Genomic DNA, 21,755 nt, shown 5'->3' on the forward strand with positions numbered 1-21,755 from the left:
GTGCCACCCAACGTGCTCTAGAAGGTGTAAGTCAACTACCCTGGCCAGCAAGATCTCCGGATCTGTCCCCCATTGAGCATGTTTGGGACTGGATGAAGCGTCGTCTCACGCGGTCTGCACGTCCAGCACGAACGCTGGTCCAACTGAGGCGCCAGGTGGAAATGGCATGGCAAGCCGTTCCACAGGACTACATCCAGCATCTCTAGGATCGTCTCCATGGGAGAATAGCAGCCTGCATTGCTGCGAAAGGTGGATATACACTGTACTAGTGCCGACATTGTGCATGCTCTGTTGCCTGTGTCTATGTGCCTGTGGTCCTGTCAGTGTGATCATGTGATGTATCTGACCCAAGGAATGTGTCAATAAAGTTTCCCCTTCCTGGGACAATGAATTCACAGTGTTCTTATTTCAATTTCCAGGAGTGTAGTAAGGTGCAGTTGAGTTTTTCGAAGAATGAGATCGGTTTTGGTTGAATCTGGAAGAAGCTGTCTAGAATTCTTTACTCTAGAGATATAAACTGACATATAGTGCTTTCTTTATCATGCTATTTATAGAGAAGATTCTGGAAGTATTTTAAAAGTATGTTTGTAATTTCTTTGTACTGAGAGAATTTTGTAATTGTTACATTCTCCTTATGTTGTGCGCTCTTTTTGTCAATAATCAGAGTTTGAGCTCCCCAAAACAATTTTCTTTAAAGTAAAACCCACCTTCATGATTCGTAGTTTTGAACTGCATCTTACGCCTCACCAAGCAACAGGTTGTGTCTGACAAAAAGAAATGGAGTAGATTTTGTATCTCTAGCTGCTGCATCTGCTGATCTGTATTTGGTAGTCAGGATTGTCAGGTGTCGTACTATCAAGTACATTAATTTTCAGTGAACAGTGTTGGTAATTTCAAACAGTTATTTTCTTCTGAATAGAGCAGTAGTTTATTTTTGTGCATATTCTTAGTCTAAAATTGCTCTTCATATCACGCATAATTTGTAATGTGCATCGGTACTGAGTTTTAGTTACGTACTTTTCGCTGAGCAGACAATTAGTTTCTTTTGCCATTTAATCAGATACTTTTTCTTTATTTCAAATTTTGCATTTCATTAAGTTTAAAGTTTTATTTTACGACACTGTTCACATGCGCAACACATGGCCAACCAGCAGTTTTCTTCAGCAATTGAATACTTCATCTTAAGTACATGTTACTTGATGAGAAAATTTTCGAAATCAATGTTAGTTTTCTTTTATGCAGACAATATTTTATAAAAAGCTTACAGTACACACTACCCGAACACATGAAAAAGAAATGAGACATTCTAGATTGATAGACGTTGATTTTTTGCCTATAATAGCAAAACTAGAAACTGATTAGATTTGGAGCGTGATTCATGATGTGCACTGACTGAGAACGACAGAAACATAAAAAAGATGTCAGACCAACTGTCTCATTCACTCATTAGTTTGCGGCTTAGTGAAACACCCATCTTTCATCATTTTAAAAATAAAAATGTTCAAACAAAATTCTTTTTCATTTTAAGTTTAGTTAGTTTCCAATGTTGATGAAGACGGGGAATGTGTGTATGTGTGTGTGTGTGTGTGTGTGTGTGTGTGGTGGGGGGGGGGGGGGGGGGGGGGCAGGGTGCCAGCTAACATCTGATTGCGCTCGGGGGTAAGAGCCTCAGGAAGGTTGGGACTACTGTACTAAATCCTTTATATATATTGTATAAACAGCAATGACTTCATTACAATCTCTTGTCCCTTGTGGTACTCCAGAAATTACTTTAGCATATATTGATTCCGTCCCATGAATTATGACGTGTTGGCTTCGTCCCTTAGAAACTGCTGAATCTAGGCATAGAACTGTTCCGATACTCGGTAAGGTCGTATTTTGCTCACTAAAAGATGCGGAACTGTATCGAATGCCTACCGGAAATCTTGGAACACATCAACTTGGATGCCTTTGTCTGCAGCGCCCTGGACTTCATGGATGATCAGAGTGAGCAGTGTTTCGCAAGATCCCTGTTTACGGAATCCATGTTGGTTTTTACACACAAGTTGACTTTCAGTTTCGTGCCTGTACAGATAGCTCTTTTTATGGTAGCCACATAACGGGGCTCCTACCAAGTCAGTGTGTTTTGGTTGTTGTCTGTCGCAACTGTGGTTGAACGTGACGCCGTTCTAGCGGTCCTGAATCTCGTAGAGCACTGTCATTTCTCATGCAAAGACCTGCTGACAAGTACCGCGCTAATTTTAGCTAATTGTCCCCTAACATTAATATCTAGTATTACAGGAAATCAGAACCAGATTCAGTGGAAGTAATGCCGTAAAATTATTGCTTCCCTACAGGAGAGTGACATAATTTGTCATTCTAACAAAGAGTCAAGTACAGTGATTAGTGGAATATCATCTCTATTTGTAACTATAGTTTTGTGAGTGTGTGCCACATAGCAGAAAGTGTTATGTTAATATCAGGTATCTACAACATACATTGAATGGTTGTTTGAGAAATATTTAATATATGGGTCATATAATAAGGTAATGCTGTCTCCAGCCAGTGTAGGGACAAAGGGTGTTCTAGGCCATTTTGTTTGTGTGGGTTTCATACATTTAGGAGCAAGAACACATTTAGGAGCAAATTATCCCCCTCGCCTTAACCTACTGTTCTGTTAATTTATTTCTGACTCCTTTGGGTTGTTTTATGACGACCTGATGATCATATATGTCTGTCTGAGAAACCACGTACGCCTCCCCTACCCCCAACCTTCCCCTCTCCCCCTAGCCGGTAAGAGCACACTCTTAATATAAAATTAATTGACTAATAAATTAAATTGATCAACTCATTGCCCCTTCCCACTTCTGGGAAATCCCCCAACCCTTCCCTCCCCGATTACCCCCCTCCCCCATCTGGAACTCCATCCGAACAGGCCTTGGAAGGCCAAACGGACCGACCGGCCGCCACGTCATCCTCAGACCACAGGCGTCACTGGATGCAGATATGAAGGGGTATATGGTCAGCACACTGCTGTTCTGGTCATATGTCCGTTTCCGAGACCAGAGCCACTACTTTTCAATGAAGTAGCTCCTCAGTTTGCCTTACAAGTGCTGAGTGCACCCCACTCGCCAACAGCGCTCGGCAGACCGGATGGTCACCCATCTGAGTGCTAGCGCAGCCCAACAGCAATTAACTTCGGTGATCTGATGGGAACCGGTGTTACCACTGCGGCATGGCCGTTGGCCCTCATCTGGAAACTGGAAGACTCAGTCTGTGCTGGAGAGAAAGGATCTCATGACACGAAATTCATATCAGTTGACATAATAATATATTGTTCAATTAAATTTGCATATTCTTTATTTAATGAGTTTTGTGGGCGACAGGACTTCTTCCCTCCCCTACCCCACTTGTGAACTGATGGGAAAAAGACACAGCCTGAGCTGAACTGCTTCACTGGGAAGATCTCATGACATGAAATGAGTGGTAAATTCGAGCAAAATATTGTTTATTTATTTAAACAGTAATTAAATTAATCAATTAAATTGGTGAGAAATGCTGGGCTGTGCTTCTGTTTATGTGAGTGGGAAAAATAGTCGACTGTTATGGAGACACATTTGCAGTATCAAAAATGACGGGAAATAGTCCATTTGCATTATCTTATCAAATTAATTGTCGAACGATTTGCAGTAATTCAATGCATCGCTTAAAACACTCACCGCCACCTCAGGACGGTTCTTCATCACAATAAAACATATTTTCACCGTTTGTGAATCACACTCAAACATTTTGCAAATTAAATAATTAGATTTCCATCACAAATATATCATACTGCTGAGTGCATCTGAGTTCTTCTCGCGAGGTGCCCGGGTGGAGCAGAGTTTGTACCTCTTTAATTCTGACGAATTTTGAATGAGAACGAGACATGCAAGTGCTTCCTCCCCCTGGGCTTTTATTGCATCAATTCCTACCGTATTGTGCCCGCATCTCGTGGTCGTGCGGTAGCGTTCTCGTTTCCCGCGCCCAGGTTCCCGGGTTCGATTCCCGGCGGGGCCAGGGATTTTCTCTGCCTCCTGATGGCTGGGTGTTGTGTGCTGTCCTTAGGTTAGTTAGGTTTAAGTAGTTCTAAGTTCTAGGGGACTGATGACCATAGATGTTAAGTCCCATAGTGCTCAGAGCCATTTTTGAACCTACCGTATTGACGTGTCCAATTCGCCTAGCGATTCCTGCACGGTTATTTGCAACTTTTGCCCTTTTTTTGCGCCAGCTGCTTCAACCCTTGCTAACTCTGCTTCCTTCTTGGCTTCAACGGCCCTTTTCTTCGCCTCTACACTCGTCTTACCGACCTCCGCTATTTCACTTTTCACTTCGTTCGTAACCGCAAGTACCTTATTCCTCTACTTCATCCATTCTCTTTTATAGGCTCTGCTTTATGTCCTTTACCATCCCCAAAATCCCTAATAATAATATCTTTCGTCTGATTAGGCCCGTCTTCTCCAATTGGTGATGTTACTCTAGACATTTGAGCATTGTTGTACTGTCGAGGCCGAATTTTCCTCGGTATGTTCTCATCTGTGTTATTATTTATATAAACAAGAGCTTCCACATGCCTATTCACTTCTACCTCCACTTCTTTCTCACTGATTTCACCGTTCAGATCTTCCTGTTCTTGGTCTGCCTCCAACTCGCGTCTAACGTCTGTGTTCCACAGCTCCCGTCCCGTAGGAAACTCGCTTAGGCAGTGTTGGCCTACCTGACTAGGAGGAGCGATATAGTATTTACTTAAGTAATTTCACCCTGTTTATTTATTTAAACAATTCGGAATGCCACCGCCATAAGATGTCCCAACCCTCCCAGAAAAAAAGGGCACGACAAATAGCTCAGTCTGTGTTGGACTATTGGGCTGGGAGAATGTCATGACAGTAGCCTAGTATATCGTCAATCATATTGAACTAAACACTTTAAGGCATTGGAATATTGTTTAAACAATTTGCAAGAGACAAGTCAGTGCGGAATACCGTTTATTTAGCCAGTATACTGGGATGGAATTCACATACATTATTTATTTATTTCTAAAGAGCATAATACAGCTTAATATTGACAATTTCACACAACGGGTGTTAAAAAAAATGCACAGCATCACTCGAAACTAGTAGCATACAGACTCAAACTCTACATAGAGCGGGACCGATGACCATGGCAGTCTGGTCCCTTTAATCCCCCAAACCAACCAACCAATCTACATAGAGCGCTCCCTTCGCCTACAACTCTAAATAAATAGCTCTGTAACTCTAAATAGGACTCTCACCACTTTTCGACTCTTAACTGCTTCTTTGAAGGCATTGTCAGAGAGAGAAAACTTTCTGAGGGTGACAGCTGCTGTGGTTTTCATATATTTACAACAAGGGGGTCGCTATGCTTTCAACTACCTAGTTCCAACCTCTTTTCAAGCTCATCCTACCACCCATTTCCCCTGTCCAAAATCATGCACTTAGATCATTGTATACAAAATGTCTCTTATGGTTTTTGGTAGGTTAGCATGTAAAACAGGTAAATATTCTCGTACAAAATCTTTATTAATTCTTGCATATACCTTAAACACCCAGAAAATAACACTTTTCTTATTTTTTTAGGTGTGGTTTCAATAATATCCAATTTCATTTTTAACTTATAAATTAAAACCACATCTTAGTGACCTGTTTCTTTCTCCAGCCAGTAATTTGACAAATATAGAGAAGTTATTCTCGAATCCTACTGCATATCTAATTTTCTTCCTGTAAAAATTCTTTTGTTTTTTCGTTTTAGTTATTAACTGTTTTTCTTCCAGCAGTTCTTCTAGGCAAGAGCATTCAGGAATTTTAAATTTTCCTCATATCCCACATTTTCCTTTGTGTATATCGGCAACTCTTCTGCTCAACATTCTACCTGGATTTCTATATAGAACTTTATGTCCAAAACTTTAGCAAAGATGCAACTTTAATTGAACAATGTATTACTACAGGGTGACAATTATTGAACTATTGGAACACTCTCTTTCAAATTCTGAAGGTGGCAGGGCTAAAATACAGGGAGCGAAAGGCTATTTACAATTTGTACAGAAAGCAGATGGCAGTTATAAGAGTTGAGGGACATGAAAGGGAAGCAGTGATTGGGAAGGGAGTGAGACAGGGTTGTAGCCTCTCCCCGATGCTATTCAATCTTTATATTGAGCAAGCAGTAAAGGAAACAAAAGATAAGTTCGGAGTAGGTATTAAAAACCATGGAGAAGAAATAAAAACTTTAAGGTTCGCCGATGACATTGTAATTCTGTCAGAGACAGCAAAGGACTTGGAAGAGCAGTTGAACGGAATGGATAGTGTCTTGAAAGGAGGATATAAGATGAACATCAACAAAAGCAAAACGAGAATAATGGTTCAAATTGCTCTGAGCACTATGGGACTTAACTTCTAAGGTCATCAGTCCCCTAGAACTTAGAACTACTTAAACCTAACTAACCTAAGGACATCACACACATCCATGCCCGAGGCAGGATTCGAACCTGCGACCGTAGCGGTCGCGCGAGGATAATGGATTGTAGTCGAATTAAGTCGGGTGATGCTGAGGGATTTAGATTAGGAAATGAGACAAAGTAGTAAAGGTGTTTTGCTATTTGGGGAGCAAAATAACTGATGATGGTCGAAGTAGAGAGGATGGCTGGTTCATATGGCTCGGAGCACTGTTGGACTTAACATCTATGGTCATCAGTCCCCTAGAACTTAGAACTACTTAAACCTAACTAACCTAAGGACAGCACACAACACACAGCCATCACGAGGCAGAGAAAATCCCTGACCCCGTCGGGAATCGAACCCTGGAACCCGGGCGTGGGAAGCGAGAACGCTACCGCACGACCACGAGATGCGGGCAAGAAGTAGAGAGGATATAAAATGTAGACTGGCAATGGCAAGGAAAGCGTTTCTGAAGAAGAGAAATTTGTTAACATCGAGTATAGATTTAAGTGTCAGGTAGTCGTTTCTGAAAGTATTTGTATGGAGTGTAGCCATGTATGGAAGTGAAACACGGACGATAAATAGTTTGGACGAGAGGAGAATAGAAGCTTTCGACATGTGGTGTTACAGAAGAATGCTGAAGATTAGATGGGTAGATCACATAACTAATGAGGAGGTATTGAATAGAATTGGGGAGAAGAGGAGTTTGTGGCACAACTTGACTAGAAGAAGGGATCGGTTGGTTGGACATGTTCTGAGGCATCAAGGGATCACCAATTTAGTACCGGAGGGAAGCGTGGGAGGGAGGGTAAAAATCGCAGAGGGAGACCAAGAAATGAATACAGAAAGCAGATTCAGAAGGATGTAGGCTGCAGTAGTTATTTAGAGATGCAGAAGTTTGCACAGGATAGAGTAGCTTGGAGAGCTGCATCAAACCAGTCTCTGGACTGAAGACAACAACAACAACCTCTCCGTTTACCGTTTACCACTAAAACATCAGGCCCGACAAGTAAGCAGCTACTTCACCCCTTAAGTTCTGATGAGTGAATATCTGATATACGTGGCCGTATCTTTCGATTGTATTCACTTAGAGACTTAAATTATCCACACCGTTAAAAAGTCATAGACCTCAGTATTTGACGAAAACTTCAACCTAGTATCTCTACCATTTCCTGAGGAAAGGGGGTTTTAACAAACGGACAGGCAGACAGACGGACGAGAAATGGTAAAACGTATTTTATTTGATATAGGCATAATTATAAATTAAAAAGTTTCGTATTTTTTCCTTTAATTGTATTGCAAAACTTTGTTTCTTGTCGAGTTTCGTGGTTGTAGGTCAATGGGAAGTACCCTGTCGGTTTTAATGAGTGAGTTTTCGAGTATGGAAAGATGTGACATAAAAGGTCATTACTTTTGTTTGCATTGACTTAGAAGCTTACATTTACACCGTCAAGGGCCTGTAGACCAGAGTATGTGATGTAAATTTCAGCTTATCGCCTAGATCCGTTCCTGAGAAAAAGCGATCTTAACAAACAGACAGACAACAAAAAGGACCTGTAAGGGTTCCGTACCTCAATCGATAAAAACGGAAGTATCACAATGTTGTCCATCTCTCTGCCTGTCTGTCCGACTGTTAAAACCCCTTTTCCTTAAGAACAGGTTGACGTATCAAGTTGAAATATATGTCACATACTAAGGACGTTAGTCCCTTGGCGGTGTACATAACTGAAGCTCCTAAATCAGTGCAATGAAACGATACGGCCAGTCACGTCACATATTTTTTTACTTGCAAACTCATTCATCAAAACCTATAGGTTGTTTGCCGTTGGCCTAGAATCATGAAAGTTGGCGAAAAGGAAAGTTTCATATTACAACCAACGGAAATAATCCGAAGACTGAAAAGTTGTACTTATATGTCACAATTTTTTGTCAGTTGTCCGTCTGTTAAGATCCCTATTTCTCAGGAACGGCTAGACGTATCAAGATGAAATTTATATTACACGCTAAGGTCTAGAGGCCCTGGACGGTGCAGTAAACATAAGCTGTTAAGTGAATGCAGCCAAAAGATATAGACGTTTATATCACGTATTTCGGTACTCGTAAATTCACTCTTCAAAACCTGTAGGGTATTGCCCATTGATCTAGAAACATGAAATTTGGCAGATGCAAGGTTTCACAGTACAAGTAAGGGAAAAAATCCGAAACTGTTAATTTGTGTTTATATCACATGAAAAAAATTTCTTTTGCCATTATTTACCCGACGTCAAACTTGAAATTGGAACAATTAGTAGTTCTTCATTCAGGCTGACTGGGTCGCAATGGAAACTCAAACATCAGACAAAGAATGACTTTATTGTTCGTATGACGTGTTCCGGAACCTATCCATCATCAGATGTCCAGGAGCGATTACGGAACGTAGATATGGCGACTCAAATTGTATGTGAAATAATCATTCGCACACTAGTCCGAAAGAACAGACACCATATCCATATGACGGCCGCCGTGACCGAGCGGCTCTAGGCGCTTCAGTCTGGAACCGCGCGACCGGTACGGTCGCAGGTTCGAGTCCTGCCTTGGGCATGGATGTGTGTGATGTCCTTAGGTTACTTAGATTTAAGTAGTTCCAAGTTGTAGGGGACTGATGACCTCAGATGTTAAGTCCCATAGTGCTCAGAGCCATTTGAACCATATCCATATAAGTACATAATCTGGCAATACCGGCCATGACCTTCCTCTTCCGTACGGATGCACACATATTACCCGAACTCTTACAGGACTTGGAAAGAATGTCTTCCGCGAGTAATGAGTGTGTTGGATTCCCGACACTACGAATGTAGTGTGTGGACATTTAAGTGAAAATGTGGTTCTCGCGGGAGGCGTGCACGAGATAGTCCCTGCAGCTGCAGTATCCTCTGTGCCCTCGGTGGCTCAGATGGAGTGCCGGCACTGTAGCTCTGCGTGTTTCGTCAGAGAGCTGGTTGGCCTCTGTAATAAAAAACTGAGTGAAACGATCAACAACGAACTTGGTTAAAAAAATGACTCTGAGCACTATGGGACTTACATCTGAGGTCATCAGTCCCCTAGAACTTTGAGCTACTTAAACCTAACTAACCCAACGACATCATACACATCCATGCCCAAGGCAGGATTCGAACCTGCGACTGTAGCAGTCATGCGGTTCCGGTCCCAAGGGCCTAGAACCGCTCGGCCACTCTGGCCGGCTACAACGAACTTGAACGGATGTCATGTGACGTCCGCAACGTCGAAACACAACGATCAACAACGAACAAAATAAAAAAAAGATGGATAGAGCGTCTGCCATGCAAGCAGGAGATCCCGGGTTCGAGTCCCGGTTGGGGCACACATTTTCACCCTCAGCAGCTGAAGGTATTAATATATAATTCTAATTCCGTGACTTCATGTCGCATTTAAGTCATTGAAATGAAAACATTTTCAAACATCTTGGAACCCCTGGGACCCACATGTTGCCAATATGTGTCGTTTACAAGCAAAAATGGTCGAGATACTCGATTTCCGAAATAGATGAGCTCTCGATATGCATATAAATAGGTTTGCACGAAAGCCGCAGCGAGCGAGTCCCACTCGCACCTGACCAATTTTTAACTACGCGTGCGGAGCACTGAAAGCATGAGGTGAAAATGTTATCTAACATATGCTGACTACTTTTCGTACTGTAACCCACTCATATTTGTTAGTCGTTTCCTTTCGTCTGTTCCGCAACAAGCTTACTATAATCAGACTTGAAGAATCTATTGGTAACAAGTATTTTAAACTGAAACACTTGACGGGCAATTGTGTTTCTACAGAAAACGTAGAAATGTTCTCAGCCACGAACCTCTTCCAACACACAAGCACAAGTCCTGTATGTTGTGAAACGTGAGCATTTTCTTGGCGCTTTCTCTGTCGAGCAACAAATTTGTCTGTGGTATCACTGGGCTGAACCCGAGAATAGCCGCAGGAACGCGGCGCGGGCTCCCATAAACACTGGATGGCGCTGCCGTCGTCGAACGCTGTTGGTTCTCGTCCGCGGCGCAAGGTGGCAGCACCACGCAGAACTTGGGATGACAAGTTGTTTTGTCAGTCCAGTGGCACCGAATCACTGCATCAAGGGCGCCAATCGTGGTGCGGAAGCAAACAATTGAATCCATTGTCACGTGATTAGTAACTGCAAAGCTGCTGGACATCCAAGTAGCTAGCAGTAGCAGCCCTACAGTACAGCAAGAATGTAGCTCTGTATGAGAAGAGGATTCATTCTGCATACCGTTATTAATTGGTACTCAGATTATTAGAACACGATAACGGTGATAGTAGAAAATTTGAAAGGCTGTAATTTATTTGTCAAAATTCTTGCTCAGCAGCTTTTTATTTTATGACTTACGTACCTGCGCAGTCTGTTACGACATCGGTCTTTCCTTCCTTTGCTTGGTCGTCCGAGTGAACTATTTCTCTTTGCTGTTTTACACCGTTGAACCAAAACATTATCATCACCTGCTTAATAGCTCTTTCTTCCGTCTTTGGAACAAAATACATCACTGATTCTGCAAAGTAGGCATCCGACGTTTGTTGGTAGGTTTGTGGAGTATGTGGAATTAGATGTCTATGCACTGCTCGTGTAATTTGCGTAAATAACGAGTCGCTGATTTGCGTAATCGGTGATGGCGACCGATTGCGACTCTGGCAGGTTCCATAGGATTTACATTAGGCGAATTTGGTAGCACAGACGTCAACGTGAGTTCACTATAATGTTCCTCAAACCACTGTAGCACGGTTCTGGCTCCGATTTGACATAGACAATTATACGGCTGAAAGGTGACATCGCCATCGGGGAAGACATCAGATATGAGAAGATGCAAGTGATTCGCAGCTGTCAGTGTATCTTCGATTACTATCACAGGTCCCATGTAAGCGCAAGAGAATGTCTCTCGTACCTTAATACTGCTCCCACAAGCCTGAGCCCATGGTGCGCTGCACATTTCGAGCCATTCACGTCGATGACGGCGTTTGTGGAGACGACCATCGACCTGCAGTTGCAAAAATGTGGTTCACCCGAAAAGCCTGCATGTCGCCATTGACAGGCGGTCGAATCCCTATTGATCCGTGCCCACTGCAGTCGTACTTGACGATGTCGTTGAGTCAACACCCGAACACGAAGGGGCTCTGTGTTCAACAATGTACGATGAACGGTGTGCTCTGAAACACTTGAGCGTGCATTGGCATTGCGCTCTTTCAGCAGGGATGTCACGGATCATCATCTATCTTACTTTTCATTGCAGACAAGCCTCCGAACCTGGTGAGAGCCGTGGTCGTCCAACCATTTAGCGCCTAGTGGTAGTTTCACTGTCCTACCTCTTTCTGTAAATGCTCACGGAAGTACCATATGAAAATTCGACCAGCTTCGCCGTCTCCGAGATACTCGTTCACAATCTCTGCGTAATAATAACCTGCCCTTTGTCACTTAACTCAATGGTTTTCCCCATGTGCAGCCCATATGTTCGCTAGGGTGTCCCCCCATCCATGTCTACTGCGCTTACATACTTTTTTTACCGCGTCACTTGGCCGCAAAGCCACCTGTCTATTTTACTCATTTTGATCAGTAGTCCTTTATGCGATCATCCATTATTTAAACTATAATACTACAATTAACGAAGACATTCAAATTCCAAGAAAAAACAGAAGTAAAACGATGAAGAGTCTTTTTTACCATTGTTCCTATGTAACAACTATGGCACAGTACATTAAACACACGAAGTAATTTGTGTCACTTAGCAGTACTCTTAAACAGTACCATAGCTGACAACCGCTTTTATTCAATGGATGAGTATGTGTTGCTGGGAGTGTAGGTGGATAGGCAAGACGTATTAATCGAATGAAAAAGCAGTCGCTTTGTGTGGACAGCGTACTTGTTGGACAAAATTGCCTTGCTTGTGTTGCTTAAGTAAGTTCAACTGAGAATCATTCATCTGGTGTGATGTCTAAAATTAATGAATTATACTCTCTCGCGTAAAAATGGAAATTAAGTGTGTATAGAAAGATTGGGTGTCCACTTGTATCTTAATTTTGAGAAACTCATGAAATACGTGAAACAAGTAATTATTTATTTTAATGCTTATGTAGTGTAAACACATTACAGGCTGAAACTTTTGGAGGGCCTATTGTCTTTAATGCTGTAGTTTTGTATTTTTAACTTGTACATGTAATCAGGTAATCCATGCAATGCAAGTTGTCAAAGGATGAATAAGATGTCAAATGGAATGTAAAAGAAGGGAGAATTTTCTGTCCGAACGTCCGGCTGGTGTGGCCGATCGGTTCTAGGCGCTTCAGTCTGGAACCGCGCGACCGCTACGGTCGCAGAATCGAATCCTGCCTCAGGCATGATGTATGTGATGTCCTTAGGTTAGTAAGGTTGAAGTTGTTCTAAGTTCTAGGGGACTGATGACCTCAGATGTTAAGTCCCATAGTGCTCAGAGCCATTTGAACCATTTTTCTGTCCGAACGAGAAAGTATAATTAAATTCATGTGTTTTCTGTTGACTAGTATTTTCAGATTTTATCAGTTGTGAGTAGGATGTACAACAACTGGGTATGCCATTTTCGAATAATGCCTGCATTAGTAGTACTGATGCACGGTTCAAAGAACGAATGAAAAGTGTCCATATTCATTTTTGGTCTCCACAAACAGGTGATTGGCCTTTGTGTCTTAATGCTACGTGGAGGAGTCAATCTGAGTTCTTGTTATTACCAAAGATTTTTCCTTTGTACGAGGATAGAAACATGGCGTCTCTTTTTACTGTGTGAGTGGAGTGCGCCAAATTTAGGACATAAATGCAGAACATTTCCACACCGAGTTTCTCATCTTTTGTTTTTAGTGGTTTAGTATCCTGAACCATCAACAAAAAAAAGGGTTTTTCTTGGGGCCACACATCCAAACTCGCCCTCGAAGTACAAGAACATAAAACAAGAGATGTAAATATTCAAAATATGATCCACATGTACATTAATTTAGATCCAGTGACACTTTCAGTTCCTCTAAGTAACACCGATTTTCTGCAAACTTAATTATTAATTAAGCCGTTACTGTTATTTCTAGTGCTGATGAATGTCTGGATAGTGTCCCAGAGTCTCATATCCATCTTCAAAGGCTGAAATCCAGTAGCACAGGGGCTCTACTTTTCGCTTCACAATAAACAATCCATGTTACATCGTATGGTACAAACGTACTGTTGTTGGGTCTTCAGTCCGAAGACTGGATTGATGCAGCTCTCCACACTAATCTATCCTAAACATATAATTTCCTAATGCATATTGCTGTATCTTTAGTGTACTTCTGCCTAAACTTCAGATAGTTATTACTGGCATAGACATGGAGATAAAATTGTCGAGAAATTCACTTCTGTAGTGTGGCACCATATCCACAGCGCCGGTAACATATGACTCGTTTGTTGACTTGTAGTTCTAAAACATTGTTATTGCTTTATTGCTCTGTTATTATATAATCAAATCTCATACATACGGGATGCATTATACCTGTTGTACACACTAAGACAAAAAAAAAGACGATTCACGAAGGAATTATGTGAATGTGACGGAAATGGTAGATATGATGTTCATGTAAAGACAAACAAATGATCACAAATTCAGAGAAACTGGATTATTTATTCGGGGGAAAGAGCTTCACAAATTGAGGAAGTCAGTAATGCGTTGGTTCCCCTCTGGCCCTTATTCAAGCAGTTATTCGGCTTGGCTTCGATTGGCAGAGTTGTCGTATGTCCTCCTGACAGATATTGTGCCAGATTCTGTACAGTTGGCGCACTAGATCATCGGAATCCCGAGATGGGCCCTGCTTGTAATGCTCCAAACCTTCTCAGTTCAGGAGAGATGTGGCGACCTTGCTGGCCAAGGTAGGGTTTGGCAAGCACAAAGACAAGTGGCAGAAACTCTCGCCGTGTGCAGGTGCCATTATCTGGCTGAAAGGTAATCCCTGGATGGCTTCCCATGGACGGCAACAAAGCGGGATGTAAAATATTGTCGAAGTACCGCTGTGCTGCAAGGGTGCTGTGGATGACAACCAAATGGTTCAAATGGCTCCAAGCACTATGGGACCTAACATCTAAGATCATCAGTCACCTAGACTTAGAACTACTTAAACCTAACTAACCTAAGGACATCACACACATCAATGCCCGAGGCAGGATTCGAACCTACGACTGTGGCAGCAGCGCAGTTCCGGACTGAATCGCCTACAAACGTTCCTCCACAGCGGCCGGCTCGACCAAAGGGGACCTGCTACGAAATGAGATGGCAATGCAGACCATCATTCTTGGCTGTTGGGCTATATGGTAGACGACAGTCAAGTCGGTATCCCACAGCTGTCGAGACTCGTCTTAGGCCTGGAATCTCATTGAATGGAGTAGAATCCAGTGATGAGTCCAACTTCAGATTGAACACCGATGACCAGCAAATACTTATCTGGAGACGCCCCCGACAGCAGTGAGATACCAATCTGACTGTGGCTCGAAATACGATCTGACAACCAGGAGTGTTGCCTGGGGTAGCATTCCTTTATATGGCAGGACCCCTCTGATTGTCGCCAGTGGCACCCTTGCATCACAGCAGTACGTCGACGATATTCCACAGCCCATTTTGTTGCCCTTCATGACGAGCCATCCAGGACATACATTTCAGAACGATAATGCCCGACCGCACACAGCGAGAGTATGTACTGCTTGTCTTCATGCTTTCCAAACCCTACATCGTCCACCAAGGTCGTCGGATCTCTCACCGATTGCGAAAGTTTTGAGCATTATGGGCAGGACCCTGCAATCAACTCGGAATTTTCACGGTCTAGCGCGCCAGTTGTTCAGAATTCTGCACGATATCCGTCAGGTAGACATCCAGCAACTCTATCAATCAATTCCATGCCGAGTAGCTGCTTGCGTAAGGGCAGAAGATAGATCAGCTCACTTTGTGAATCTCTTTGTCTTGAAAAATCATCCAATTTTCTGAAACTGTAATCATTCGGTTGTCTGTCCATGTACATCACCTCTACCGATTTCCGTTCCATTCGAATAAGTCCTTCATGGTTCATTGTTTTTCTTCTTAGAGTTTATTATCGATACCAACAACATATTATAATTTAAAGGAGTACTTTTTTGGGAGAAAGCGAATAAAAATTTTTGTCTTAGAGTCAGGATAGGAAGGAATAGTGCAAAATACCTTCTCCATTTCTTTGCCTACGCAGCAAAGTATGTTCGGTAATAACATCCCCCATGCCCAGTACTGCAGACTGGTCACCAATGTTGTCATATACAGTGACAACACAGTATATACATTTATATTGTGGGATCACTCTGAAATTTGTGGCAGAGGATGCAATATACGGGGAGATTTTGCTAAATGGAGACAAATGACAGGAGGGTTGTGTTTGGGGAGGAGACCAGACAGCGAGGTCATCGGTCTCATCGGTTTAGGGAAGGACGGGGAAGGAAGTCGGCTGTGCCCTGTCAGAGGAACCATCCCGGCATTTGCCTGGAGAGATTTAGGGAAATCACGGAAACCTAAATCAGGATGGTCGGACGCGGGATTGAACCGTCGTCCTCCCGAATGCGAGTCCAGTGAGCTAACCACTGCGCCATCTCGCTCGGTACAAATGACAGGAAACAATCCCTGAGTGGATAAGGAGTTAAAAAGGTCATATGAACATATGGTTGGAAATATGTTCCAAAATACTTGAAGGTGGAGAGAAAAGATCTTTGACGGTGACCCCAGTATCCATAACAGACAACTGGCCTGCCAGTATGGGGTAAGCTAGATGACCATGTGGGACGTTCTCCATGACATCTACCACTATCCATACCACTTACAACACGTGTATACCTTATTACCTACGTACGTACCTTCGCAGCAAAGGTACTGTTTGCAATTCTGAACCAGTACTACACCATTAAGATCAATTAATAAAATGTATTTCCAGCAAATCTTTGAAGCTACTGGGGTCGTTTCACAAGATAGTGGTGGTCCTTTGCCTTAGGTGTGTGGTACCATCCAAACATTGTGGTGCAGTAGCAAAGTATGCACCTCGGATAGATACCACAGAGAATGCCGATGGTATGGTGACAGTGAATCGTTAGCACCAATTCAGTCTCAATGTGTGGGTGGGGATTATTTGTGACTATCTTGTGGGACCATCCATCCTTTCACAACGCCTCACAGAAGAGACATGTCGGCACTTCCTGTGGGTGACCGTACTTCTCCCTCTAGAAGAAGTGCCTTTGGTGGCATGAAGTGTAACGTGCTACAATGTGATGGCACTATGGCTCATTGTCATCTTTAGTGTGGTGCTAAAACACTTGTAGAGACAGAACATTCCCACTTGCCTGGTGTGTCCTCATGTGTGCTTACAATTACTGATGCCTACACTGCAAAAATCTTTTATCTCTTGGTTCAAGTGGGTATACCTCCGTTGGAATGCATTTTCGACCATGTCCACATGAGCTTTTGCGCTCCTTTTATGCTCTCAGAAGTTGTTTTATGCAGTTTGCCCCCATTTAGAAAAATGATTAACCACACGCCATGAGCTAGTCGTGTAGGCGGCAGCTGTGTGAACCAAGCACACTGTTGTTACATAACTCGTGTGATACGTATCTGTAGCAGTCATTTCTTTGTGATGCAACTTGAATGAAATGACACTGTGGCAACAGCGTGTGTTTACAATCTGAGACCAAGCGACTGGCTTCTCCTCGCAGGCAGAGGATAGTAGCACAAGGGGTAGGAGAACTCACGTACATTTCTCAGTTAATTGTTAAATTGTATTTTTTGTCAGTTTTTGCGCCCCTGTGTGGCTGCTCCCTCGTCTTGGGTCCACCCCGCCATGTCCTCGGTACCACCTTGATAAGACTTTTTTTTACAGTATTGATACAAATTCAACATTATGAAATCTGCATGGATAAAGCAAAAGTTATTGATGACAGAAATGCATGTTCTACGGAGACAGCTGGCTCTCCCAGTTCCAACTATGGGTATTCAGGCTCTGGCAATAGTAAGGGCACAACTGCCACCACTTACGGTGTCTCCAGTAAGTTCCTATGGGACCAAACTGCTGAGGTCATCGGTCCCTAGGCTTACACACTACTTAATCTAACTTAAACTAACTTATGGTAAGGACAACACATACTCACACCCATGCCCGAGGGAGGACTCGAACCTCCGACGGGTGGAGCCGCGCGAACCGTGGCAAAACGCCCTGGACCTCGCAGCTACCCCACGTGGCTGAACAGATTAAGCCCAAAATTCCGAATGGAGTCTCCAAAACGGCGGCATATGCATCGCCTACAACAACATCCTCAAGTTCTGAACCAGGTGCCGCGTCTTTTTTTCCATCCTGCCCCCCTTTTGGCTTCCTCTGCCACCCCACATTTCGCCCACACACAATGGCAAGTTCCCACGTCTGGCCACCATCCGTCTGCCTCTCACAAAGGACCCCCTCTCAAGCCTCTCCCACCGTTCAACTGTCCCCGCCAAGAAACGCACTCATTGGTCGTCTTTTATCCTACTTTTCTGTGTCAATAATTTAGATCCACATGTGACAGAGAAGTACAAAATTTTAGTAGTTATATGTTTGTCTAAAATAAAATATTGCAATTTTATTTAGTGACAAATCTAATAGTATAAGACCTTAGAGTAGAAAAGGCTGCTCATTGTATTTGCTTCTCAAATTTACTGCCAATAACAGGCTTCTTGTATAATTTTAGAAGAGGGAGGCAATTGCTTGTCATCTCAGATTTCGTTTAAATTTAATATAAGCAGAGATTGGCCAGGAATGGAAGTAACAGAATTGGGAGCTCCACATGGCCCAGCGTTTAGAAAAAATAGCATTTCGGTCCGGTTCGGTCGAGGCATAACCCCTTTTGTGTTAGCGTAATCTTCTGGCAGCGGTCAGCGCAGCAAAAAAAGTGAAGGACGTTAATCTGAGGGTCGTGAGGACGGGTCCCTATGCGGAAGCTTTTTTTTCTTTATTTTCAATTTTTGCATTACTTACACTGCAGATACACTCAAGTGGCAAAGTGGGAGACCTCCTAATATCGTGTCAGTCATCCTTTTGCCAGAATAGTGCAACAGTTCGATGTACATGGGCTCAACAAAGTGTTCCAAGTCCAATGCTGAAGTATTGTGCCATGCTGCCTCTATAGCCGTCCATAAATGTAAAAGTTTTGCTAGTGCAGCATTTTGTGCACAAACTGACCTCCCCATTATATCCCATAAATGTTCGATGAGAGTCATGTCGAGAGGTATGGATGGCCAAATCATACTCTCGAGTTGTAGAAAATGTTCTTCAAACTAGTCGTGAACAACTGCGGCCTTGTGACATAGCATATTCTCATCCATAAAAATAAAGTCCATGAATCGCTGCAAATGGTCTCCAAGTAGGCGAACATAACCTTTACCAGTCAATGATCGATTTGGTTGGACCAAACGACACAGTTCATCACATGTAAACACTGCCCACACCATTATGGAGCAACCACACATTTGCACAGTGCCTCGTTGACAACTTTGGTACTTGGCTTTGTGGGGTCTGCAACACTCTTGAATCCTGCCATCAGCTCTTGGCAACTGAAATTGCGACTAGTCTGACCAGGCCACTGTCTTCCAGTCGTCTAGGGTCCAACCGATATGGCCAAGAGGCCAGGAGAGGCGCTGCAGGCACTGTTGTGCTGTTAGCAATGGCACTCGCGTCGATCGTCTAGTGCCATAGCCCATAAACGCCAATTTTCCCCACACTATCTTAACGGGAACGTTCGTCGTTAGTTCTTCATTGATTCTGCTGTTAATACACGCAGTAGTGCTTATCTGTTACCACTGATAACTCTACACAAACACCACTGCTCTTGGTCGTCAAGTGAAAGCTTTCGGCCACTGTGTTGTCCGTGGTGAGAGATAACGGCCGGAATTTGTTACTCTCGGCGCACTCTTGACACTGTGTATCTCGGAATATTTGATTTCCTAACTGTTTCCTAACTATGTCCCATGCGTCTAGCTCCAACTACCATTCCGCGATGGAAATGGAAATGAGCGTTTGGCGTTATTGGCCGGGAGGCCCCTTGCGGGGCAGGTCCGGCCGCCTTGGTGCAGGTCTTATTACATTCGACGCCACACTGGGCGACCTGCGCGCCGTATGAGGATGAAATGATGATGAAGACAGCACAACTCCCAGTCCCTTAGCGGAGAAAATCCCCGACCCAGTCGGGAATCGAACCCGGGACCATAGGACGGCAATCCATCACGCTGACCACTCAGCTATCGGGGCGAACAGTCCGCGATCAAAGTCTGTTATTTCCCGCCGTGCGGCCATGATCACGGCGGAGACCTTATCATGTGAATCGCCCGAATGCAAACGACTGCTTCGCCAATACCTTGTTTACGCGATACTACCGCCATCTGTACATGTGCATATCGCTATGCCATGACTTTTGTCACATCGCTGTAAACTGAAATAATGCTCAATATTCTGTATGCATGGAAAGAAAAGGTAAATTTGCGGTTGCAAAAAGAATTATAGAAAGGTATAATAAGGCGTTAAGGAGAACTTCAACACAAAATTAAGTTGGTTGGTTGTTTTGGGGCAGGAGACCAGACAGCGAGGTCATCGGTCTCATCGGATTAGGGAAGGACGGGGAAGGAAGTCGGCCGTGCCCTTTGAAAGGAACCATCCCAGCATTTGCCTGGAGCGATTTAGGGAAATCACGGAAAACCTAAATCAGGATGGCCGGATGCGGGATTGAACCGTCGTCCTCCCGAATGCGAGTCCAGTGTCTAACCACTGCGCCACCGCGCTCGCTCAAAATTAAGTATTTTTATTATTTTACAGTTGAGGATATATGTGTGCTGTGGTGATATTCATTGGGAAAAAAAAGAAAAAAAAAGCAGGGGAGCAGTGATTTTCTTCGCATCTTTCATATGATATAAACGCTGGATTTTTACAAATATATGATTATTACTATTATATGGACATGTCCAAAAGAACAGGCACCACACATATAACAGGCCCTGACGGAATTTCACAATATCTTCAGTACGGATGAACCCTAGGTCCGATCTCTCGTGGGAATCATGTGAGAAGCTACGAGCAGACAGGTGTCGCTACAGAAACAGTGTGTGACAAGTCAGGAATTTGGGTCGGACGTGAAGCGTGCTCAGACAGTCGAAGTGGTTAAGGCGACCACTCGTGTAATGCAAGGAATTTGGGTTCGAGTCCTGATCTGGCACATATTTTCACTGGTTGCCACAGATTTATTTCAACGACCTCATGCAGCTGACATAACTATTCCTTCTTCATCAAATATATTTTTTTAAGTGTCCACAGAAAAACAAACTTGATTTACGTTCATAAAAGGTTCTCTCTTATCATACACCATTTGCACCAGCGGTGTGCTTTTCGGGGGGGGGGGGGGGGGGGATTTCTATAATACTACACCATGGCAATCCTACTTCAGCTTGAAAAATCTCATCCTATAATTCTGATTTAGAATGAGATTATCACTCTGCAGCGGAGTGTGTGCGCTGATATGAAACTTCCTGGCAGATTAAAACTTTGTGCCGGACCGAGACTCGAACTCGGGACCTTTGCCTTTCGCGGGCAAGTGGTCTACCAACTGAGCTACCCAAGCACGACTCACGCCCTTTCCTCACAGCTTTACTTCCGCCAGTATCTCGTCTCCTACCTCCCATACTTCCTGCGGACCTTGCAGAACTAGCACTCCTGAAAGAAAGGATATTGCGGAGATATGGCTTGGCCACAGCCTCAGGGATGTTTCCAGAATGAGATTTTCACTCTACAGCGGAGTGTGCGCTGATATGAAACTTCCTGGCAGATTAAAACTGTGTGCCGGACCGAAGTGTTCTGACAAATAATTGTGTAACAAAAACATATAAAAACTTATTAAACCAAGAAATAAAATAGATACACATGCTTGGCTTTCAGGGATGTTATCATCTGAGACGTTGTTACTGAAATCGCCCGAAACGATTAAAAGTTGTTAATTAAGTGATTTATTGTGAAAATATTTATTCGCCGTAAAATATCAACTTCTGTAGTTTTAAAGATAGTCAAAATGTTGTTGTGTAACTGGATGCGCCTCATTTTTCTAAGACAGCAAATGTATTCAGATTTATTTTGATACTTAACTGTAAATTTTAATAGATTCTCAAAAAGCTGTAAGAAGCCATCTTCAGCTTGTCTGACACTGTACAATTTTTTGTGCATCTCCTGTAC

At 43.2% G+C, this 21,755-nt stretch overlaps 1 pseudogene; it reads right to left on the reverse strand.

Annotated features, from left to right (window-relative positions):
* Nucleotides 1-3,108: 3,108 nt before the first annotated feature.
* On the reverse strand, nt 3,109-3,226 carry LOC124546147 (annotated as a pseudogene).
* Between the last annotated feature and the right edge of the window lie 18,529 nt (nt 3,227-21,755).

The sequence above is a fragment of the Schistocerca americana genome, chromosome 8, assembly GCF_021461395.2.
Source record: "Schistocerca americana isolate TAMUIC-IGC-003095 chromosome 8, iqSchAmer2.1, whole genome shotgun sequence".
In the NCBI taxonomy this organism is placed as follows: domain Eukaryota; kingdom Metazoa; phylum Arthropoda; class Insecta; order Orthoptera; family Acrididae; genus Schistocerca; species Schistocerca americana.